The 16,745-nt window shown below is 34.9% G+C and overlaps 1 pseudogene; it reads right to left on the bottom strand.

Moving 5' to 3' along the window:
• Window positions 1-16,745, bottom strand: part of LOC106458662 — an 87,512-nt pseudogene that overhangs the window by 43,233 nt on the left and 27,534 nt on the right.

The raw sequence follows: 16,745 nt of genomic DNA, 5'->3' as shown, positions 1-16,745 counted from the left end.
TCACCAGACGGTGTATCGCTAAGCCACAGTATAATATTCACATACTACAATTCACCAGACGGTGTATCGCTAAGCCACAGTATAATATCCATACACTACAATTCACCAGACGGTATATCGCTAAGCCACAGTATAATATTCATACACTATAATTCACCAGACGGTATATCGCTAGGCCACAGTATTATATTCACACACACTACAATTCACCAGACGGTATATCGCTAAGCCACAGTATAATATTCATACACTATAATTCACCAGACGGTCTATCATAACTAATTCCAGATTTCGTATCGGAAACAACTAGCTAATTTCCACTGCTAATAACTTATATTTTCAGCTTAATTATTAAAATGCATAGTAAAACAAACAATATAACAGTGTACTTCTCTATATAACATCATACGGTGTATAATTAGATGTGAAGTTAACACACACACATAAGTGTATACAGCTTCAAACATTCCAGCGTCATTCTTATTATCTGGTGAGAAAGTGCGATTCATGTACTCCAGTGGTTCCCAAACTCCTTTAGTCTGAGGCTCCCTTGATGTGAATAAAAACTTTGAGGACCCCCAACCTATAAAAATGCCTTAAAATGTCCCCCCACTACTTTAGCATGCTGATTGACAAACAGTGCCGTAGTAAAAACAATAGCATCTCTTTTCGACATACTGTATCAGTTAATTAATTCAGCATAATTTTTATCGCCTTTTAGTTTATTTATAATTAAAATTAATTAACCATCTTTTTTTTTCGGCCCATATTTGGCGGTCCCCCAGAAAAAGCATCATGGCCCCCAGAGGGGCCGCGGCTCCCACTTTGGGAAACACTGATCTACTCTTTCAATTCACAATTAAGGACGGCTACTCTCAGACAGCCCGTGTTTAATTTTGCGAGGAATTCAGAAACACTCTGTTGAGAATGAAATTGAAAGTGACCACTTAATATCATGGATGATATTACAATGTATACGTAAAATAAAAATGGCCTTCTCCTATGGGTTGAAACATCTGCAGTTTTAAATAATTAAAATAAAAATTCATATTGTAAAGATTTCACGACGTTAAATTTAATCAGTGGGATACCCACGTCTATTAACAATATATCATTAAAATATCAGAAGCGCGTTATAATGTGACGGTCAATCCCACTATTTTGTTAAAAGAGTAGTCAAAGAGTTGGCGGTGGATGGGGTTGACTAGCTGCCTTCCCTCTAGTCTATCACTGCTAAATTAGGGACTGCTAGCGCAGATAGCCCTTGTGTCTTTGCGCGAAATTCAAACCAAATCAAACCTATAGAAGCCTAGAATTAGAGGTGTATTGTTTAACAAGTCTGTACAAAAATGGAACATCAAAAAAAAAAAGTACAAGAAAATCACTTTTGTAACACGTATGGAACAAAACCTCAGTGAGCATTCATATGAAAAAAAAAGATAAGAAAAAAACAGTACAATCCAATCAACAGGCTTGAGAAGAAGAATCATCAGGAGTGAACTTGCTATTCATTACTTCCTTTTCACTAGGTCTACCCAATCACACAAAGTAACATTAACAAAAATGTAACGATACTGTCGTATTATTTATCTTAATACCAACCTAGCCTTCTACAAGTTTAATTGTACGTTACCCAAATTCAAGAAATTTCTAGACTTTAGTTGTCTTTAGAAGTCCACTTTTGAATGCTTTATACCATTACCTTAGGAATGTCACACTTTCTTAGTTACTTCAATTTTAAACTCTTTCTGTTGCATCATATTGACCTGGAAGCTGACCTTGACCTTCTGAAATTGTTTGTCGACATCCCTATGCTGGAATACAGAATGATCACGGAATAATAAACTCCAATTTAATGGGTGAAGCTAAGAAAGTGACACTTTCTGTACATATGATGTCTTTGTCTGAATTCGACCTTAGTACAGTCATGTTCAAATTCTGTCAGTCTTGGTTCTTCTACGGCAGTGGTTTTTAAACTATATTTACTGGAACCCCAGGATTCCTCGAAGGGTCATCAGAGATTCCTCACAAAGTTTTGACAAGTAATGTTTTTTCTTTTTTTTCAGTTATTGAGTGTTAACCCGTCAGGGACCAAATGTACTTTTAAAAATCACGCGTTAGTCTTCTCCACACAGTTACGAAATAAGAAATATTCCTACGGTGTGTGTTTTCTTATAGCAAAGCTACATTGGACTATCTGCTGCGTTCACCGAGGGGAATCGAACCCCTGATTTGAGCGTTATAAATCCGAAGACTTACCGCTGTCCCAACATGTTTCTACGCAGGATAAGAGAGAAAAACAACACGACTTCTAACGAGGCTTTAAGGGCGGTTTAAGGGTTGAGGTTCCGTGACGGAAGGAATGAAATAAGAGGGTTCCATGGCTTCATAAAATTTGAAAACCACTGATATACTATGCTATAAAATCAGGCGAACAACTCACTACAGGGAAACCTAAAAAAAAATGCTATTTCTAATACAATAAAATCATCTTACATAATCACTCCATATAATAGAACAACATCAATAACGCTTTTCTTCTTCTGAGCAGTTTATAATTTATTTCTGGTATTTTTTTTTTACATGCTGCACTAACTGTTTATCTAAATGCAGTAACGAATGATTGATGGTTTTGCTTGAGGTCCTGAATGGCGCTTTCACAAATTGACAAGTTTCCTGGCTCTTTCCTTTTTGTGTAAAGTCAATGTTGTTTGATTGTAATCAATTTACAAGTTTTGTAAACTAAAAGCAAACTATGAACCGTGAAGTCGTTTAATGAACAATAAAAAAATATGTCACTTCATTGAATTCTCTGATTTTATTTCCACGTTTAATGTTTAGTTTTGCATTCTCCAAACCTCTGTGATTTTACGACTCAATAAAAGCACAGGTTAGGTAACCATGATATAAAGAAAAGGCTTCACAAGATATTTTAAAACTGTCGGACAACAATGATATCAGTGAGTAAAATGGTACTAGCAACCAGGTTCCCGTAATTTAATACCATAGATAGTTTTACAATGTAAATATAAAACGAAAATGACTTCCTCCTAAGAGTTGAAACATTTGCAGTTTTAAATACTTAAAATAAACATTTATATTGTAAAGATTTCACGACATTAAATTTAATCGGTAGGATCTTCACGTCTATTAACATAAGTACCAGTTAGACAAGTAACAAAATATTTACAAAAATGTCACCTGTTTACACTAAAAGTTAGACAGAATTTTAATAAATAGCTTAAATCTTATCATACATTTTAGTTAAAATGTTACTAGATGGTCAGTTATGATGTTTTAGAGATTCAGGGGTCGTGTGCTTGTTTATATTTATGACGTCATAATTAGAATTACAAGTTCAGCACATGTAGTAAAGTAATTGGGCGAAGTATAAAGCATCAGAGCCTACAATCAGAAATGCTCATGCATGTCGTTTATGTTACAACTATAAAGATGATCTATTATATACGTGTGTGTATATTAAAATCCACTATCCAGAGTTGGCTGGCTTGATTACCGTAAATGTAGATGGTAATTGGAAAATGTCTGATGGTGTACATGGGTTTTTTGTGGCACATTTCCACTTGTTTTTATAGACTTTTGACTTTGAATTTAAAGAAACAAATACTTAATCACTTAAATTAGTTAATTACTACCTTCCAAAAAGCAGAGCATACAATTAGCGTCTAATGAAGTCATTAAGGATTTAATAACAAGAGAAAGATGGAAGGGGACATTATCTAACATTGTACTTTATACAATTTTTGCTTCCTTTACAAGTACCCTCAGCTAGTATATATATATATATATTGCTGAAGCTGAAGTCCGTGTTTGCGTTTTAAGTCAGCCAAAGAAACTGTATCTTGAAGACTAGACACATGGGGAGTTGGATGAACAAGTCTGACATGGCTCGTTAAACATCAGTGATCAGTGACGAGACATGTTAAGAGGGGGATTAGTTTCAGGAAAACCTAGACAGGAAGAGTTAGGAGGTGATCAGCCAGCCAAGAAGTGGACTGTTAAATGTGGGAACAATGTAAAATGACTTCTGAATAGTCTATTCCAGTAGAAATGACTTGCAGTGTAAGCAGATTTTTATCATCCAGTAAGCTGGACTACATAATGTTCAGGTTAGTTACATAAAACCCAGTGGATTTGGCTCTCGACTATAATTTCTGCATAACTTTCTGCTGTCTAAACATTAGCCAAAAGAGCGATCGACAGATTTAAATAGAAGTGGCTTTACTATTAAGGATTCTTTAAAGTATTTAAACAGTACATTTTCAACAAAGTTTATATTGAAGGAAGACATGAGAGTAGAATTATTGAGCTTCGTTGATCTTTAATTATGATACTTTTCAGTTGTCTTCAGAGAAGATATTAAAAGAGGCTACAGCTCACTTCTTTCTGTAGCGTAAAAGGCATACTTAAAGTACTAAAAGAGTCAAGGAGTCTTCAACATGTCGGCTAATCATTAACATCCTGTTTTATGCACGTTCTCAAAATAAGAAAATTAACGATGAAGAGAGACTCGAATGAATAGTTGGATTGCTTGTTTAGAACTTTCCCACAAAGCTACAGAAAGGCTTTCTGCACATGACCGTCCCTGATACACTAGAGTGGAGGCAGTTAGTCAACAGCACCCATGTTGAGTTACTTTTATCTGATCGAATAGAGAGATTTGACTGTCACTCTTATAGAGCACCTACCTTTCTAAAGTATGGAGAATGTTTTTGTAAGAACAGAACACGAACCAAAAACCTTCGTATTCTACTCTAGAGATGCTAATCCTGAGTCACGCCCAGTCTGAAATATATGAATATCTCATTTCATTGCCGTGGTAATTTTTAAAAACCGCTATTATTGTCGAAAGGACAAAAAGATGGCGGATACACATACACACTCGTACGTTAGGTACAATGTTTTTGTGTTAGTTTAAACCGTAACCAGTCCCCAGTATACCGTTTACTACAAAAATATCGGATGTCTAGAAATAATGTTAATGAAAACCTGGGAGATGATAACATGCTTTACACACAAGGTAATTGAACAGCAGGATATTAATATAAAAACCTAGGTCAGTGTCAACGCTTCACGAACAGGGAAGCTACATCACGTCAACGGATTTAATTTGAAAAAACTTGATATACACATCTACAGCAGAGTGGCCTGAAGCTGTCACTGTCAGAAGCCTTCATTTAGGAAAACTAAACAGAAGTGGTGGTAAGTATTGAGTTAGCGAGATACGAGGAATGATCTTACTTTACGTTGATATCAACGTTGTAATTCTTCTATAAGTCTCGTGCATTTTATCTCCAATAATTACGAGAAGTTTTAAACTTCCTGACATTGTAATATCAATATTCTTCTATCTTTCTCGTGATCCACCTCCTACGTGCCTCTCTCTCTTTGAAGTACGTTTTAAGATTTGCTCATGCGTGTTATTTTAATATCGGAGTAAAACTCTTCTGATATTCAGCTGGAATACAGCTTCTGTATTAGATAGAAGCCAGTACTGAGTTCCATTATTTCTGTACTAGTACTTAGCAGTTCACTTTGAATAGTGAAGTATGTGGCCAGATTTTGGCAAATAGGAGTACCTGTACTTGTTTAAAGAATTCCACTAATGGTGGAATTAAATATTCTAATACTAAGGGCATCAAACAGCAGCAACAACTGGTGACATGAAAATTTAAGATTATAACAAAATATAAAAAAAAGCTGATTTTAAAAAAGGATTTACACGATTACCCAAACTTATAACATTCATGATCCGGTTCGATACAGTGTCCTCGTCTTGTAATAAATAATTCCAACACCATAGCGGTTTTTCCTTTTGTTGTTTAAATAATAATAATAATCTCAATACCGATATACCTCACATAAGAGGTTTCCTAGAATCAGCAAATGACATTGATTCTAAGACCAATTTTTCTAGTTTCTCCATTTCTGTCTCTTAGGAGTAATCTATAAAAAAATAAAAACTATAGAACTTTGTTTTTAACAGACAGGAGATGACACCTAACTTGGGTTTGTTTGTTTGTTTTTGAATTTCGCGCAAAGCTACACGAGGGCTATCTGCGCTAGCCGTCCCTAATTTAGCAGTGTAAGACTAGAAGGAAGGCAGCTAGTCATCACCACCCACCGCCAACTCTTGGGCTACTCTTTTACCAACGAATAGTGGGATTGACCGTCACATTATAACGCCCCCACGGCTGAAAGGGCGAGCATGTTTGGTGGGACGGGGATCCGAACCCCCCTAACTTGGGTGTACCAAATATTTTAAACTTTAAACACGTACATAATGTATACTTATCTTAATAAAAATTCAAACGAATAAAATAGCTTTCCTTTCACATATGTCCTCTGTTATAAATATTTTAACTAATAAGGATAAAAATCAAGACTTTTTATGAAATTACTCCTACGCTTTAAACTCTTTTTTTTAAACAAAAAACCAGGTATGTTACAGTATTCTGTATGTTCACTAGGATATTTCCCTTAAGAAAACAGACGTACTGCTTTTAAAATTATGTTTAAAATTATGACATCCCACTAACTTACGTAAAAAAATCCAATTTATAAAAGAAATATATCTTCTTTTTTTTCTTTGGATGATGCAATTTTCTTTGTTTATAAATCATTTTGATAAGAAATAATTCCAAACATAAAATGCTTTAAATATAAACTTGACCATTATTATCGGATAAGTTATCCGGCATAATCGTAAACAATTAACCTTTGAACCGATTCGTTTCGGTTATTGGTTTATAGTTTCATTACAATTTTCGCGCAAAGCTACACAAGGGCTATTTGCATAATAATAGTCCATAATTTTAACTGATAGACAAGGGGTACGTCAGCTAGTCAATAGCATTCACTATTAACTTGGACTTACAACGCTAGAATCCGGGTTTCGATACCCGTGGTGGGCAGAGCACAGATAGCCCTTTGTGTAGCTTTGTGCTTAACTACAAACAAACACTACTAACTCTTGGGGCGCTCGTGTCTGATTGAATTGTAGGGTTTGACCGTCACCCTAATATCGCATCCACGGCTCCAAGGTTTTTCGGGTAATGGGACCCGAGCCATGAACCTTCGGATTTACAATCCGGGGGTTTCGTTAAAATTTGCCTGTTAAATCAATATACTAACGACAAACGTTTACATGATTTCCGCATTATGAAGTAACGTATCAAATTGACTTAGTTTTCGTTAATATACTGAGATATCTTCCATAAGACTCATCTCCGGTTCAGGCTGAAAAGGACATCATCTCACTTTATGAATAGGTAAATGTGTGTACCCATCATGTGGGTTTAAAAATTATCTAAAATTACTTTAATAAATATATCACAACGTGTCCATTACCACTTAAATAATTCAACCAAGGATGATAGATAAGTAGGCAGTTCATACGTGAACAAACTGTGGGAATACAACCTATCCAAATAGTGTTATAGAAAACAATAGCCTCTGTTTTGGTGTTAAAGCCAAGTCTGTACTTCCGAATTATGACTTCTGTCTTAATAAAGACGTCGAGACCCCCAGAATAATTCAGACCACCACCCTGAAACCAGAATGAGTCGGGCCTGTCCTCAATAAACTAGACGATACAACGGAAGTTCATGCAAGAAACAGAAAAGCTTGCATGACGAAACCCATTATTTGAGAACTACACAATACCCCAGGTGTACGCATGTGCATAAATCAGCCAGCCCGTTTGATTACTCGAGCTGAGCTTATGCATGTGATGACAGTATGAATAAAACATGTGCCTCTGAGGCATGGTGGGACAAAAGACCATTTACCTTACCTTCTAGCTAGCTTCCATTAGTTCCAACTACACAACAAACCAGCTATTGTATACTGCCTTTGCCTTTGTTGTGATAAATGCAATGCATTACAGCAGCAACAGTAAAAAATGCATCACCTCATGAAAAAGGATACGTTTTAAAATTTTTAATGTCAATAGTAGTAGCTCTTTGTTATAAATGCTAGTTTGTAGGTTAACTCCTTCCGTGAATGGATCAGGTTAATGAATATTTTGCCTCATTCACGCCACTTGTCAGGCTAGTTCTTCCTTCAGTACTTACTGGATATCGGCGCCTTTTACTTACCTTTATATCATTTATCTATTAATCATTAGTAACTGTTAGTTTAACAGTTTTTACAGTAATGCTTTAACTCATCTTCAGTATTTATTAGGTTAACAATTTTACAGTAATGTTTTAGATCACATTCACTATTTGTTAAATTAACAGTATTTACAGTAATGCTTTAGCTCACCTTCACTATTTGTTAGATTAACGGTTTTACAGTAATGCTTTAGATCACCTTCACTATTTGTTAGATTAACGGTTTTTACAGTAATGCTTTAACTCATCTTCAGTATTTGTTAGATTAACGGTTTTTACAGTAATGCTTTAACTCATCTTCAGTATTTATTAGGTTAACAGTTTTACAGTAATGCTTTAGATCACCTCCACTATTTGTTAGATTAACAGTTTTTATATTAATGCTTTAACTCATCTTCAGTATTTGTTAGATTAACAACTTTTACAGTAATGCTTTAACTCATCTTTAATATTTATTAGATTGACAGTTTTTACAGTAATGCTTTAACTCATCTTCAGTATTTATTAGGTTAACAGTTTTACAGTAATGCTTTAGATCACATTCACTATTTGTTAGATTAACTGTTTTTACAGTAATGCTTTAACTCATCTTCAGTATTTATTGGGTTAACAGTTTTACAGTAATGCTTTAGATCACCTTCACTATTTGTTAGATTAACAGTTTTTACAGTAATGATTTAACTCGTCTTTATTATTTATTAGGTTAACAGTTTTACAGTAATGCTTTAGATCACCTTCACTATTTGTTAGATTAACAGTTTTTACAGTAATACTTTAGCTCACCTTCACTATTTGTTAGATTAACGGTTTTTACAGTAATGCTTTATATTACCTTCATCATTTTTTAGATTTAACAGTTTTTTTTTACAGAATCGCTTTAGTTCATCTATACATTTATTGCCAATTTTTCGTGTTCTTCACATAACGGTGTCAGTAGATAATTATTTTCATACCGCATAATAAACCCTTTATTTCTGGTGTTGTTGGAATCTAGCATCTGAAGGTATACCTTCACCACGTTACAGACTAACCACAGTTTGAGAACAGCTCAAATAGTTGTACCTTACCATCGCCACGTGATATTCTAATTCCATTTTCAGAGTTGATTAAATCTATCATTTGTGTTTCGTTGTCTCCGTCTTTTTATTTTATATTTTAAAGCGAAACACAACAGTTAAGATGACAAAAAAGTTGCTATATTGGGTTTACTTGACAGTAAAATGAAATCTTATATAAATATACCGAATCAATATGAACCTCCTAAAACATAACTCGAATAGAAAGTAAACGTAAATACAGCATGACAAAAGTCAAAGGTACAAAGAAATAGGTAAAATAGTTGTCAAGAAAAGAAAAATACGTGGTTTACGCTTCAGTTAAAGACTTTTTATTGGGCGAAAACCGTTTGACCGATACTTATTAGACCACGTAAATTTTTTATCTATACAACAATTTAAACCATATTTTGTAATTTTTGTCCAGAAAAGAAAAGTTACAGTAATTGAGATACTACAAAATATCGTAATGCAGATGTGAGTAAACAATAGCACAAAGTTAACCTATCACTTGTGGAATATATATATATGTACATGTGTGTGCGAACTCATAATGCGTTTCTTTTCTCGTGGGAACGAATTTGTTTTTGAGGGCATGATAAAAATTTGTTTCAGAAGCTGACAAAGAGATGAATTATTTTGAAGTTCGTAACTCCAATTCATCTTTGAAATGATCGTTCTTTCCCTAGGGATTAACGGTTCGAACGTGAAGTAAGAAATTACTTTAGTCAATTAGCTGCAATTAGACGTCTCGGAGGGACGAAAAAAAAAAAGACAACTCAATTTCTGTTCGTCCTCTGCGGCGGGTACAACCTGCCTTATCGGGAGAAACCTCCACCTTCACCTAAATATCTTACAGAGTGCCAGTAGTAAATTATTTTCTTTCAAGGTAAAGTGAGAGATAAATTATTATTTATACACTGAAAAAGTTGAGTCGTGCAGCTTCATTTTCAGTGCAGCAAACATTCTAATGAAATTAGGTGAATTACGTTTTACTATCAATTGTATTTTTATGTTTACCATGTAAAAACATCTTGATCAGAGTTCAAGTAACAGGTTTGTTTGTAATTATGCACAAAGCTACACAATGGACTATCTGTGCTCTGCTCACCACGTGAAAACAGCCCGTACAGTGTTAGTCCCAGGGATAGGCGACCTAGGCAGCCTCCAAGAGCGACATCTTGCGGGTGTGTGTGTGGGGGGGGGGGGGGGGTTGAGCAGAAGAAGGAATGGTGGAAGAATGACCCCTTCCATGGGAAAAGGCATAAACACGTAATAACACATAATCAGCATTCCCTTTAAAGAAAATAACTTAGAAAATCTAATGGATTTTAAATAATAAATACAACATTTTTACACTGATAAAATGTTGAAAATCATGACATATAATCTGTACTATCTCGAAGTAGAGCTAAAAATAAAAAATAAAATGTATATGTACATGTGATATGGTGAGGAGACTTTTAAAATGTTTGTCTATAATATATGCCCTATATCCAATAATTATCTTTCACAGGTCCTAAGCACATATTCTACATCTAATTTACTTTTTAAAGTAATCTGCATCTTAATAAAATCATGCTGACGATGAGAATTTTTTTTGTGATAGAATTTTAAAAATGGAATTTCCAACCAGAAAGACATTTTATGAGAAAGTGAGCTATAAGTTCAGGTTAGAGATTCTTGAGATCCTGGTATAGCTGTTCCTAAGTTTGACCTACTGCCAGAGAGAAAGCAAGTGACAACAGCACCCATCACCACAAAGAATTTGTCTGGCTATATGATATGAATAACGGGTTTGACTCTCACTTTTGTCCACCGCTGGGGATTTACAACGCTAAAATCAGGGGTTCAATTCCCCTCGGAAGAAAAAAAAACACACACGCACTCTCACTTTTATAACGCGCCCATAGCTTAAACTGCGGAGCGTGTTCAGTAACATAACGACCAGAACGTAGGAAAATGTTTTGGAGTTCTTAGGGCAAAACATACAATTATGCTGTAGCAGGGCAAAACATAAAACTATGCCAATATCAGGGCAAAACATAAAACTATGCCGATAGCAGTAAGTATTTTGTTTTGTTTTCTTTCCAATTTTCATTTGGGAATACGTAAAAACAAAACAAATAAACAAACAAAAAAACGTGCAATCACTTATAGAATGAATTATTACGGTGATCATTAACATTCAAACCAAATTAAAAGTTTTATAATACGGTGTGTGGATTTTTAAATTTGTAGGAATAAGTTAAAGGCAAAGTTTCAGGTAACCAATTTTGAACTAAAACAGAACAAACCACTTACCTCACAATGAGTGCGGTTGACGTTCTTTAAATTCATGCGGAAAACTTTATCCCTGAAAAATATATATTAATTATCAGAATACTTAATATAAAGTAAAGATCGCAAGAAAACGTTATCTCGGAGAAAAAAAAAATGAACCAACTAGTTAAATACTTAAAATAACTTAATACGGTCACGTTTAAGTCAACATAACTATTAGATGCCACTGTGATAAACCTATCATGCCTGAGATGGACAAAGACTGAAAACTTCGTCGAATAATCATATGTCATTATATATGTCCAATATATCTAAATATAGATGCCACTGAAGGATGTCAGACCTTTTGTTGTAGCATTCAATTTTACTGTTGTAGACAAGCTTTCCCGGAAGTCTAGGGGGGGAAATAAAAGAAAAGGGAATCCTCAATAGCTGCGGCTGTAATTAGATCTCAAATCGGTCAAGAGATGGAGCTATGAGCTAAAAGTTTGTACTTGATAAAACTCAGAGTCTTTCTATGAGCCGTTATGCCGCGGCTAAAAAAAAAAAAGAAGAAGACCAATTCCAAAATGCTTCTCATTCTTGGTGATATTTTTGTTTTGAGCTGCTACTTTCGGATTTGTATAAATTTACTCATGGTGCCACATTCTCAAGTTTGTTTGTTTGTTCTTCAGCACAAAGCTACGCAATGGGCTATCTGTGCTTTGCCCAATGCAAGGATCGATCTCATGATTGTACGTTATAAGCCACTATAAGTTTTTAGTATTCACAAATTATTTTTTTAGAACTTACTAACAATAAATTTCTGTTTCTTCGTTTTTCTGTAAACATAAAGTGTGAAATTAGTTTTTCGTAAAAATACTGCTGTTTCGTCACGGTGGTGAGGGATATTGCATTGACCCCTTTTATTCAGTAATTTCACCTGCCCAGAAAGAAAAAAAACTTCCTGCTTTTTTTTTAATCGACCACACAAGTCTACAGGGCCCTCAGGCCATACTTTTCCTGATGTGCCATCATCATTTTCTTAGGGGCTAGGACCCAGGCCTGTAGCGACAGGAACCCCCACAGAGGGCCTGGTTCTTCCAAGATTATTTCACTTTCTTGCCCCAATTCCTAAAACATTTGTTTAAACTATTTACTTTTAATGAAAACGAAAAAACAATCGATGTTTCATATTACTAGCGACAATTTTCTCCAAATTTTGAAGAGTTAAACACAACAGGAACCTTTTTTTCATGCTGATATAGTCAATTCATTAGATTGAGGTCGAATGACGATAGACAACGGAATCCCTCCTCAATTCCTCATACCAAAAGCGCTAAATAAGCTGTGAAAATTCTATTGTTCTTACGAACGTAGAGGAGTCATTATCGAAAATCACTTGAGGTGTGTCTAGTGAATGTTAAATAAATGCGATTGTTGACCTCAGATTCTAATCAGCGTAACTGTCGAGATGAAATATGGCCGCAAAACAGTAGGATGGAAATGAAAATAAAGTTTATTTCATGAGTTTCTGGAGAAGGAGAGAGAAATATTAAGCCAAGTAAAATGCAGTTCTCTTCATCTCACGAGCGATAGCATGATGTTGAGCATACAGCACTATATTAGATCCACCTTATATCTAAAAAGAAAGTGGTGAAACAAAAATCTATGACTTAAGATGAGACAGCGATCAGTATGTAAAGGTAGGATAAAAACAATATTAATCTATTCCGTTGCTTTCGTTTGATGTTCATTGCAGATATAAAATGTTTTATTTGTCATTAAGATGTACTTTCATTCTGAAGATAAAAAGAAAAGCATTAGATGTTTAAGTAAAAAAAAAAACATGTTAGTGGTAATAATGTATAGACGATTAAGTAGTCAACATAATAATAACCATTATTTTGAAAAAAAAGTATATCCATAATAGCTAAAATTACTTCATAATAATATACCAGAGACATATACAGTGGGGTAGACGGGATTTTATTATTTCATATTATCATCAGAATACAGCCAACAAACGCAAATTAATGTCTTTGAGAATGTGGGAAACCAGAAATAGCTTCTCAACATAGTCCCCGTTTAGCATTTCCTGCATGGTTTCTTGAGCTTCAATATACCAGTATGTTCAGATGCAGGTGTGATGTTGCGAATCCATTTGTATAGAGCCGCTTTAAACTCATTATTTGTCTGGAAATACTGTCCATAAAGACAGTCCTCGAGCCCAAAAATACGGATTCATCATCATTCACGTGCTTTAATCGTTGGTGTATGCGCGTAGGCTTTCCCCTTCGCTTTGTTCAGTATTTGATTACAGCAAGTTATTTAGAACCTATGTTCCTGGCAATTGTCATGTGGTAATTATGTTGTACATCACTTATCGCGGAAACACGTGACATATGAGACCGCTAACATCGGACGGATAATGAGCTATCAGCACATCATTCATTGAGAGCAAGCCAGAAAATAGGAAATAAGATCCAACTGCTTTCTGGATAAAACACAGCAGAGCATGCCAAGTAAGGGAAGGCTACTGTAATTTTTGATGAAAAAAACAAATTATATTTAATTGCAAAATAATTATATCGAGACACGTGTATAAACTATTTACACGCATTATTATATAGTTCACTTTTTATGGTTGAGCTTGCTGGGATTAAGTTTTGTACATAAGATATAATGCTGTGAGCTAGTGTTGGTGTTTCTTATTGCGTCAATAACATTTTTAAGGGAGTAGACAATAAAAGTTATCAGGTTTCTAAATAGACAAGCTTTAGTTATATAGTTCACTTTTTATGGTTGAGCTTGCTGGGATTAAGTTTTGTACATAAGATATAATGCTGTGAGCTAGTGTTGCTGTTTCTTATTGTGTTAATAACATTTTTTAAGGGAGTAGACAATAAAAGTTATCAGGTTTCTAAATAGACAAGCTTTCTAAAACATAATGATTAAAGTATTGAGTATCAAAGTGTTTCTTCGAAGTTGAAGTTATGAGATATTATTGGTGTTAAGTTTGGAATTTTTTGTTCAGTTCTGTAAGTGATTTTATAGATATATATATATATGATCCAGGGCCGAATAACGTAATAGGTGAGAAAATCTTGTTCTATAGATTTAATGATTTACATGGCCTCTCTTTTTCAAATGTGTGAAATTCTTAAGTGTGGATCTTAGCGGCTTAAGTTTTTGTACACCGTATACTCGGATGTATATATACATTTGTATAGAAATTAACGGGCAGGCGTAGCCTAGTACTTAACGTGTCAGAACTGCGAATCCCATGATTCGTGATCCGTTGCCGCAAAAACGCGCTCCGCACTATGGAGCAGTGCGAGAACTATGAGAGTGATGGTCGAATCCCTTTATTCAAGCAGACAATAGTATCCCAGCATTTGGCGGTGGGTGTTGCTTACTAGCTACTTTTTCTCTACTATATGAGTTCAAAATGTGGGACCACTATACTCAGGAAGCACTTATGTGCAAAACTTATCTAGTTTTACTTAGATCTTACTATACTTAGTTCTTTAAATCTAGTTTCAAGTTGAGAAAAAAAAATAAGCTCATAAAAATCCAAGAGTTCGTAAAACTATGTATACTGTAGGATCAGTAAATTACAGGCTTCTCGCATATGCAGAATTTTTATTTCTATAACAAATATTACAAGTTATTAGTAATTTTAGCAAATTATGTTTCTTGGTGTTAAGCACAAAGCTGCACAATGGACTATCTATAATGTTCCAACTGCATATATCAAACCCCCAAACTTTAACGCTATAAGCCGTCAAGCTTAGTACCGCTGAGCCACCATGGGGCAGGATTAATTTTAGTTAATTTAAAAACTTACAGGAAGTACGAGTAAACATATGTCAACCATAGTATATCTGTCATGTCCAATGCTGACGATGCCTTTCGCCTGATACCAGGGCTCATTAGGCCAACTGGGATACGATTTCTTTGTTTGTTTTTACTTATGTACAAAGCTACACAAGGGCTATCTGTGCTCTGCCCACCACGGGTATCGAAACCCGGTTTCTAGCGTTGTAACTCCGCAGACATACCGCTGTGCCACTGGGGGAGGGGGCTGGGATACGAAATTCCCAGAAATGGTTGAGTCGCTATTTGTATTACATTTACTTCCGTAGGATCCCCGAAACTGTTCTGTTTCAAGAGTTAATAAATCGAATATTAAGATTAACAAATATTTTTATTTCTTGCTTTTCAAGCTCATATGTCATGCTGTGTTGTAGCCTAGAAGTGCTTAATTCTTCTCGTGATTCATGGCATGCAGATGTTTTACTGAGGCAAATTACACTCTCTGTACATTACATTTGTTAATTATTCATATAGATAGTAAATAAGGGTTAAGTAAATATTGAATAATAAATAATAAGTAACTAATCAAATAATAATAATAAATAAATAATCCAGAAAAGATTCGCACTACTAACAGTAAATAATCCTGAAAATTTTCCTAATCAAATAATACACATAGTCTCCCGGTAAGACAGCGATAAGTTTACGGGCTTACAACGCTAAAATATAGTCTTTGATTCCCTGCAGTGGACACAGCAGATAGCACAATGCGACTTTGTTCTGATGCAAACAAGCAAAGATGATAATTAATCTCGAAAGTATTTACTTAAGCCTCTTTGGAGATTGACATATTCTTTGTAGTTGGAAAAGAGGGTTGTTGTTTTGTTTTGTTGTTTGTTTTTAAGCACAAAGCCACACACTGGGCTATCTGTGATCTGCCCACCACGGGTATCGAAACCTGGATTCTAGCGGTGTAAGTCCGTAGACATACCGCTGGGCCACTGGGGGGGCAAGAAAAGAGAGAAGAAGAGTTGATGAAGACGAATTAAAAGAGAAACCGGCTCCTTATAGATATGAAATATTAAAGGAGTATTGTTACATGTGGAAGTAACGTGTTATTACGCCCAAGTAAAACTGTTAGAAGTAATGGTCCATTCTAGCTCAATAATATTACTAATTATGAAATTATTTAAACAAACTGAGTAATATATATACATATATCACAGGAAATTACACCAAGATGAAGTTCTAGCCCATTAATTCTAATAAATTATCAAATACAAGATTAAAGATAGGGAAACTGTTCACAAGCCCATTCAGAAGTCATGGTGAGCTTAACCCTTCAACTGCGGTTGACATCATGTTTGTTTGTTTTGAATTTCGCGCAAAGCTACACGAGGGCTATCTGAGCTAGCCGTCCCTAATTTAGCAGTGTAAGACTAAGGGGAAGGCAGCTAGTCATCACCACCCA

The sequence above is a fragment of the Limulus polyphemus genome, unplaced genomic scaffold (assembly GCF_000517525.1).
Source record: "Limulus polyphemus unplaced genomic scaffold, Limulus_polyphemus-2.1.2 Scaffold498, whole genome shotgun sequence".
NCBI classification, from domain to species: Eukaryota; Metazoa; Arthropoda; class Merostomata; order Xiphosura; family Limulidae; genus Limulus; species Limulus polyphemus.
The sequence above is the reverse complement of the archived record's forward strand: the minus strand, read 5'-3'. Positions and strand labels throughout refer to the sequence as shown.